An 8,997-nucleotide genomic window follows, 5' to 3' on the forward strand; every position below is an offset into this window, starting at 1 on the left:
TCAGTGGGCCTTCCAGACTAAGATGGACTAGGAAGAAAGGCCTGGCGAGCTACTTCCAAAAATCAGACAATGAAAATCTTATGGATCACAATGAAACACTGTCTGACCCGACACTGAGCAGCATTTTATTCTGTTATGCGTGGGGTCACCATGAGTCAGGAGCCGACTGGACGGCAGCTAACAAGAATAACAATCCAGGGACAGCAGTGATGGAAATCCTAACAAAAATAAACACATTTCTGAATACTTACTAAATGCAGTTTATCTTGTGTGTCCTTTACAACAGTCGTGGACGTGAAGTGATTATTATCCCTGTCTTGTAGAGGAGGGATCAGAGGCTCAGAGAACATAAGAACGTGCAGGACAGGAAACAAAAGACCTGGAACTCAGGTCAGTCTGTCTGACTCCGAAGTACATAATTTGGTTCCAAACAGAACGGTTCTGAGCATGGGACCTGGGCGGATAGCCTGGTTGGGTATCTTGGCTTCATCCCTACTAGTTCTGTGCACTTGAAGGAGGAACTCAATCTCTCTGATTCTCAGTTTTCTCATCTGCTATGGGGATAATAATAGCCCTGCCCCATAGGCAATTGTGAGGTTTCAATGACATAATGTATACGAAATATTTAGCACAGTGGTTATTACGTATTGATTTTCGTTAAAATGAATATCACCCATCCCTGGGCTTTGTGGACTTAAAATGCTGGCTACCATGCCATGCCAGGCCTGGGCCCGTTTGCTCTCAGATTCATCCCTTGTCCTTCCCCTGCTCTACTTTGTATCGCAGGGGGACTGATCCTTGCAGGCTGCCTTTCCCAGACTCCTGTATCAAATCGCTTCTAGCTGGATTTAGCCAATAGGAGGCACCTGGGGAGACTGGGAGGCAGGAGGAAGTGAAAGGCCAGAGTACTTCTCCTCCTCTCTGCCTTTCCTCGTTGGCTCCTGCTCTCATGGGACAGGCCTCCATGGTTTCACTTTCTACCAGACGGCCATGACTTTTGGGCTCCAGTAAGCCCACATCCTCCCTTTGTTCCTCAGCCAGGGGTAGTGGCAGCTTCCCACTGTTGTCAATCTCTGAGCTTCCCCACTGCCCTCTGTTTGGTTTCTCAGTGTAGCCAATTTTCTGGAATAAATTCCCTGTGTTATAAACACTTAAATGGCTCGTTTCCCTGTTTGAATCCTGCTGATACAAGTACCTTCAACATAATAGTGCCATTTCCATCTCTGAAGTGGTCTTGCTGCTCCCACTGCTAAGATCCTTATACTTGAGATATCAACTTTGGACACGGCAGGAGTGGAAAAAATGGAATCAAGGTGACTGAGGAAAAAAATCCCTAACAATTATTGAGTACCTGCTCCATACTCTTTGTCCTCTTTGTACCTCATTTCAGCCTTGGCTTATTTCAACTTTACAACACAAAACAATGAAATTGGCATTATTATTTCCATTTTATAGATAGAAAAATAAGGAGATCAAGAAAGGTTAAAGAGCCTTGTCGGCACCAGGTCACCTTGCTAGTACCAGCATAGGGACCTGCCCAAATTCAAAGCTATTTTCTTTTCTTTCTTTCTTTTTTTTTTTAAATTTTGCTTTAGGTGAAGGTTTACAGAACAAGTTAGTTTTCATTAAACAATTACTACACATATTGTTTTGTGACATTGGTTGCCAACCCGATGACGTATCAACAACATTCTCCCCTTCTTGACCTTGGGTTCCCCATTACCAGCTTTCCGTCCCCTCCTGCCTTTTCGTCCTTGCCTCAGGGTTGGTGTGCCCATTTAGCCTCCTTTTGTTTTATGGGCTTGTCTAATCTTTGACTTAAGGGTGAACCTCAGGAGTGACTTCAGTACTGAGTTAAAAGGGTGTCCGGGGGCCATACTTTTGGGGTTTCTCCAGTCTCTGTCAGACCAGTAAGTCCGATCTTTTTTTATGAGTTAGAATTTTGTTCTACATTTATCTCCAGCTCCATCTGGAAGCCTCTATTGTGATCCCTGTCAGAGCAGTCGGTGCTGATAGCTGGGCATCATCTAGTTGTGCTGGACTCAAGCTGGTGGAGGCTGTGGTAGTTGTGGCCCATTGGTCCTTTGGACTAATCTTTCCTTTGGGTCTTTGGTTTTCTTCATTCTCCCTTGCTCCGGACAGGGTGGGAGCAGTGCAGTATCTTAGAGGGTCGCTCACAAGCTTTTAAAACCCCAGGTGCTACTTACCAAAATAGGATGTAGAACATTTTCCTTATAAACTATGTCACACCAATTGAGCTAGGTGTCCCCCGAGACCACAGTCTCCAGCCCTCAGCCCAGTAATTCGGTCCCTCGGGGAGTTTGGATGTGTCTATGGAGCTTCCATGATCTTGCCTTGCACAAGTTGTGCCGGCTTCCCAGTATTGTATACTGTCTTACCCTTCATCAAAGTTACCACTTATCTATTGCTTATTTAGTATTTTTCTCTCCCTACCCCTCCCCTCCCTCGTAACTGTCAAAAAATTTTTCTTTTTGTATGTGTGTTTTTTTTTTTCCCCCTGAGAGAATGTGTTTTATTTGACTCAACAAACTAAGAAGCAGAGGCTCAGAGCGACAGCAGTGGCGGCAGTGTCTCCCCTATGGGCTGCTCAGCCCTCCCACGTAGCCCACCTGGAAAGCGGCAGCTCCTGACCCCACTGGTCTCAGGACTCCTCCCTGTGCATCTGGGAAGCAGGTAAGGGGACAGAAGCGACAGCTGGGACCCCTATGGGGTCAACTGGGGCCTGGTCCCACCTCCACTTGCCCCACTCACTCTGGGCCACCAACAGCCACCATCCAGGCGGGGCAGGAAGGGGGGGATCTCTCTGTAAAAATAAGCCCCATCCCCCAAACCAAACCAAACCCAGAGTCTACAAAGGAAGCCTTTCAAAGGGGGAGGGTCATTTTCTGTGTGTGTATTTCTTTAAAAATGGCAGAGCTGCAGGGGACGGGGGCTGCACAGAAGACCAAAGAAGGGACCCCACAGGAGGGACCCAACACCAGTCCAGAAACGAGTGCTGAGCGAGTGTGCACTCACACGTGGGTCCCCTGCACACGTGATGCCATCGTCCACCAGGCGCCGAAGAGGGACAGCAGGTTCCACCACGCACCCAGCAGCATCTGCTCATCCCGCCCTGCACGCCTGGGCACCGTGGTCCAGGGCGGCTTGGCGCACCCAGCCCTGTGCACACGCACACTCACAGGCACACGCACACGAGGCCCTGCGACGCCGCTCCTTCCTCCCCCGTGTGCGTGTCCATCCCCCCTCGGGCTCATCTCTCCTTCGCGTGGCTCTGTGCCCCACGGGCCCCCTTGCCGTCACCCCCACCGGCGCGGGCACCGCTGCACAGGACACCCGTGGGGCCGTCCATGGCGGCAGTCTCTTTGGAGTCGACCTGGTTGACCTCCCGGACGAAGAGGATGAAGTGGACGTAGAGAGTGTTCAAGTGGCCGTGCAGCTCGAGGGCCAGCGTCTCCTTGAAGTGTGACGAGTAGATGGGTGCCAGCGCGTGGAGCAGGTACCTGCAGACCTTCTTCACCAGCGCGTCGAAGGACGGTGGGGAGTCCCGGCCATACTTGGTGGGGAAGACGTCCTCATCCGTGACCAGCTTCTGAGCAGAGCTCAGGACAAAGTCCACCTGCTGTGGGGCCGTGCACTTGACCTTCTCGCCCGGCTTATCGTACCGGCAGTACTGGGTGTTGCAGGCAGCCGTGGCCTGGCACGTCTCTCCCGTGCAAAGCTCCGAGATGTGCTGTCCTGCAGGTTGCTGTGGTGGAAGAACGTGGTGCTGTTGCTGGCCAGCCACTCGCTGAGGTCAATATCCCGGAGCAAATCTCTACAGAAGCAAATTGTTAGGTCTTTCCCCTGTGGAGCTCCTGGGTGCGTTTGAATTGCCAAACTTTCAGTAGGCAGCTGAGTGCTTAACTTGTCCCGTGAGGGTGTCTTTAAGTACAATAAAAACAAAACAAACAAACAAAACAAAAAACAAGCAAACAATAGCTGGGCCCTAATCAGACTGTTGGAAAAAATTGCTGCACCTCCAACATTGACCTTTAGGTGAGGAAGGGAGCTAAAATGAAGCCAAGTTTTCAGAATGAAAGCACAACTGGCCAGTGGGTTTGTTCATCATCTTCCCTCTGGCTGGGTTACATTCTTAGTTATGAGTATGTGTAAGTGTGTACATGTGAGTGAGAGTAATCATAGTGAATCCTTGGGTGCCTGAGAGTGTCAGTCATGTTTTTGTGTGACTTGTCTGGGTGCCTGTGTGTGTGTATGTGTGTATCTGTGTGTATATGTGGGTGTGTGTCTGTGGGTGCACCTGTGTGTGTATGTATAAGTTTGTCTGTGTGTATGTGTCGGTGGGTATGCCTGTGTGTAGGTGTTTAAGTACATGTGTGTATCTGTGTGTATCCATGTGTCTGAGTATCTGTGTCTGTATGTGCATGTGTGTTCTGTGTGTGTATCTATGTGTGTGTGTCTGTGTGTCTGTAAGCTCCAAGAAGTCAGGGGCTGTGTGCCTAGCACAACCACTGATACACAGTAGACGCTATTTGTTGAATGAATAAATGAATATGTGTGAGTGTATGTCTGTGTGCCTGTGTGTATGTCTGTGTAAGAGGTAAATTTGAAGAAGGCAGGGGCCATGTGCCTAGCTACATAGGCACTGTACACAGTAGACACTAACTATTTGTTGAATAAATGAATATATGTATGAGTGTATGTGTGTCCCTGTGTGTGAGTGTGGGTGTTTGAGTTGTCTGAGTGTGAATACGAGTGCTCAAGCCACTGTGGGGGCCCCACATCCGTTTATGGGTCCAGGTTTCTGTAAGATCCCTGCCCACCAACTTTATGTATAATTACTTGCTTTGTTTTGTCTCTGAGGGTCTGCCAGGGGCCTCCCTATGAGGGACAGTGGGAGCTTTCTTGCGGACTTCTGCCCCCCTGAGTGTGTTCCCACTCCCTTGCTTGGGGCCCTCCCTGCCTGGGGAGCCACCCTTCCCATGAGCCTGGAACCAGCCCCCTGTTCGGACCTTTGCTTCTGTGTGTCTTCCAGAGGATACAGATGGCAGGAGCGAGGAATCGGAAGCACTTGGCAATGAAGCAGCCATTCACTGCGCAATCCCTTCGGTATTCATCGCAACAATGCCTGCGCTGATGGGCTCTGCGTGCTGAATGCAGCCTTCAATGTGCAATCCAGCAGGAATTACGGTGTTGTGTGGTCCTCATCACGTCCACTTATTGTCAAGTGGTGCTGAGAAGTCTCCCGCTCGGGATGAGGGAACCACTTGTTTTAGCAACTGATTTCCGAAACCTCCTCTGGGTTGGGGTTTCTACGAAGCTCCCGGTGATGTGTTATTGTTACTGGTTTGTGTTTTGGACACTAATGTGCTCTGCTGAAGTATGTAAATTGCCATAATGTGAGGAAATGAGATATAAAAATAACTCTGGGGCTGCAAACGCCAGAGGAGCTGGCAGAGCCGCAGCCTTTCCTGGTCTAGCCTTGGGCCCGAGGGGCGGCTACAGCAGGCAGCACTGAAGACCTGAGAGCCTTGGAGGAGGGACTCTTGGGAATGACTCTGGGGCCTGAGTGGACCACTGCCCACCTTCCTCCAACTGTCCAGCAGGACTCTCTGAGATGGGCTGGTAAGCTCCTCCTCAGGAAGGCAGTGATGGGCTGGAAGTGGACTGTCCCCTTCTTTCACAGCTGTCATGTGTTGGCTTGGTCAACCCAACTACAGGCTCTGCTCTTGCTGGGGGGAGCCACCACCTGGCTGTTCAGGTGCCTGTACTCTCGGGAGGCAAACTGTATCCATTGCATTCACTGCTGGTCCGTGGCCTGTTCTTTCCCTTCCCTATTCTGGGCTGTGTGGTGGGGCTGCCCCCTGCAGGCTGTGTTTCCCAGGGTCCCTGGGTCTGGCCAATGGGAAGCAGTGGTGGAGACTGGAAGGCAGCAAATTAATTTAGTTAATATTAACATATAATATTAATATGTAATTATTAATAATGATATCAATAATTTTATTAATATCAGTAGATAACCACCCTGTCCTGTAGTGTCACTATGAGTCGGAATCAACTTGACGGCACTGGGTTGGGATCAGTAGATAATATTAATGATAAATATTAATATCGTCAATGCTGTCTTCCAGACTTGAGATCACCGTATTAAATTAGATTGAATTATCGTCAGCCAAAGCCCCCACATGCCCCATCCCTATATATTTATTTTTAATTTTATATAAGCTGTTGCCAACTGGTGTCTCCCCCATCTCATGTTTCTGTAGATGGTTTTGGGACCCTATTACAGCACTTGACAAATGGCTGTATCAAATGCTACTTCCTTAGACTGACCCTTCATGCCAATATGTTATTACCTCCTGCAGCCTCATTTGCTCATTTCCTCTTGGCTTCATATCATCCATAGTCTGCATTTTCATCCAAATCACTGACAAAAAATGCTGGATACAATAAAGTCAATGAGAGAGACCAGTGACTCACCAGTAGGCATTGGCACTCATCTGCTAGACAATGATTTGTAAGACTTATTCTATCACCTGTTCAGCCATCTCTCCAGCCAGGTTTATAAGTCTTGTTGACAAGGATATTTGGAGTCAAATTGTCAAAAGTCTGCTGGTGCCCAGCTCTATGTCCTAGCACTCATCTTACCTTCATTCTTTCTTCGGCTGATTTTAACCTTGTCCATGGCTTCAATTTACATAGGCACGTGGCAACATACCCAAATAGTCTGTGCTCAACATCTACTGGAAAAAACCTCAAAATTCTTTCTGAGTATGTAGATTTGGATGCCCCTGAGACAGCTTCAACATGGCACATCCTAATATGGATTTATGATCCTTCCCTTCTAGATCCATTCCTCCTCCTCCACCTGTTAGCTCAAAGAGTGGCACAGCTTTCCAGTGTCCGTGTCATATCTGGATATTGGCTATCTGTCTTAGGCTGAGTTCTCTAGAGAAGCAAAACGAGTGAAGTGCATAGCATACATACATGCATGCATGCATACATACATACGCACATATGTATATATATATTTATCTCAAGGAAAAGGCTCACACAGTTGTAGAGGTTGGCAAGTCCCATGTTTGTGGGTCAGGCTGGAGGCTTCTGACTCACGTAGCTGCAGAGGTTGACAACCCAAAATCAGCAGGTCAGAAGGCAGGCCACTGGCTCACAGACTGCAGAGGCTGACAAATTCCAAGATCAGCAGGCAGTATGGCAGGCTGCTGGCTCACGTCCCAAGAACCAAAGATCAGATGATGACAAGCTGGATGCAGGATCCACAGCAAGCCAGTGAGCTTTACCAGAATGTCTGTATATATTGGATACAGGCTACACCCCGGAGGAAACTCCCCTTACAACTGATTGGCTGATCACATCAGATCACATCATGGAGGATGACTATATCATTACATAACTGCCAAATTACATCATTACATTACTGCCAAATTACATCATTACATTACTGCCAAACTACATCATTATATAATTACCAAACTACTGAGAATCATGGCTCAGCCAAGTTGACACACAACCTTAACCATGACACCATCCAATCAGTGGTCAGACCTGCAGATTCTTTTTTGAAACCCTTGACTTCACTCTGCTCCAGACAGTGCCATCTGGGACCAAGCTGCCATCCTCATTTGCCTAGATGTCAGTAGTCTCCTTGTACCCCCTTCTTTCACTTTTGCTCCCCTAAAATCCATTCTCATAGAGTAGACAGAGCATTCTTTCTAAAATACATATTTGATATGGTCACTGTGTTGCTTAAGACTCTTCAATGGCTCCCTAATGCTTTGTGGATGATATACCTACTTTTTTTAACTAGGAAATTCTAGAAGGACTTTTATAACTTGACCCCTGCATATTCCTCCAGCCTCACCTTTCTTCATTCTATTCTTTTCCCCCTGTTATCTACCCAAACTGAATTATTGGAGCTCTTGCAAACTGAATTATTGGAGCTCTTGAACATGCTGGGAGGCTCTTGCCACTGGCCTTTGCACGCGCTGTTCTCTTATTTTGCCTTATCAACAGAATGAGTCTTCTAGGACTCAGCGCAGACTTCACCCTCTCCAAAGGGTGCCTTTTATGATCTTCCATTTCTCGGCTGGAGGCTCCTTCTTTGTACTCTGAGTCTTTGGGCTCAATGAGGGTAGAGATGATACCAGAAACAACTAGTTGCCCTTTGGTCCCAACAATCAGATTAGAGTAAAACTTTAAAAATGGGGAGAATTATAGGATACTTTAGGAGATTTTATGGATTCTAGGATGAAATTGGCTCTGTTGTTAATGTAGTCTCTTAATGACTTGGATGATGGAAAGAAATTCTTAATGTTAAACCATTGACAGTTACATGGAGCCCAGAGAACAATGCAAAGCAACTCTTTGCTTTTTCAGCCGAGCTGAGGATGAATGTAGAGCAAGTCCTGCCTGAATGGGCACCGAGAGAAGAGAGTCCCTTCTCTTTGGTTTCCTTCCCTCTTCTCCTTTCTCCCCATGGTCCCTTCATCTCTTTCGGCATCTTCACTCATCTCCAGACACACAGTTCCATTAATTTTGTCCTCAATGAATAAGAGGCTGGGATGTGTATTTTGAGGTCTTTTAGGTTCTGCTGGTATAAAGGAAATGGCCCCATCAGGTCCAGCCTTAGAGCCAGGCACCTACAAGACACAAAAATCCCTTTATCGCTTATGTTGACTCTGTTTGTTATGCTTGCAGATTCTGTCTTTTTCCTTCTCCTTATCAGATATTTTATATTTTTTTATGTTGATAAGGGTCAGAGGCCCTGAGGGGATTAATAAAGTTCCTCAGCCAGGAAGGGGATGAAGGGGGTAAGGGCACCCCATTCTGCCCTGCTGAGAAAAAACAAGAACAGTGATAACAACTGCAGCAAAGCCAAAACATTTGCTGCTTCTTTATAGAAGGCCCTGATGCTCAGATATACGGGGTAAAATGCCTAAGGTTGTACAGCAAGAATGC

General features: G+C 47.5%; 1 pseudogene; it reads right to left on the reverse strand.

Annotated features, from left to right (window-relative positions):
* Positions 1 to 3,271: 3,271 nt before the first annotated feature.
* LOC100676892 (MOB kinase activator 2-like) lies at positions 3,272 to 6,703 on the reverse strand (annotated as a pseudogene).
* Positions 6,704 to 8,997: the final 2,294 nt, after the last annotated feature.

The sequence above is a fragment of the Loxodonta africana genome, chromosome 24 (assembly GCF_030014295.1).
Source record: "Loxodonta africana isolate mLoxAfr1 chromosome 24, mLoxAfr1.hap2, whole genome shotgun sequence".
NCBI lineage: Eukaryota > Metazoa > Chordata > Mammalia > Proboscidea > Elephantidae > Loxodonta > Loxodonta africana.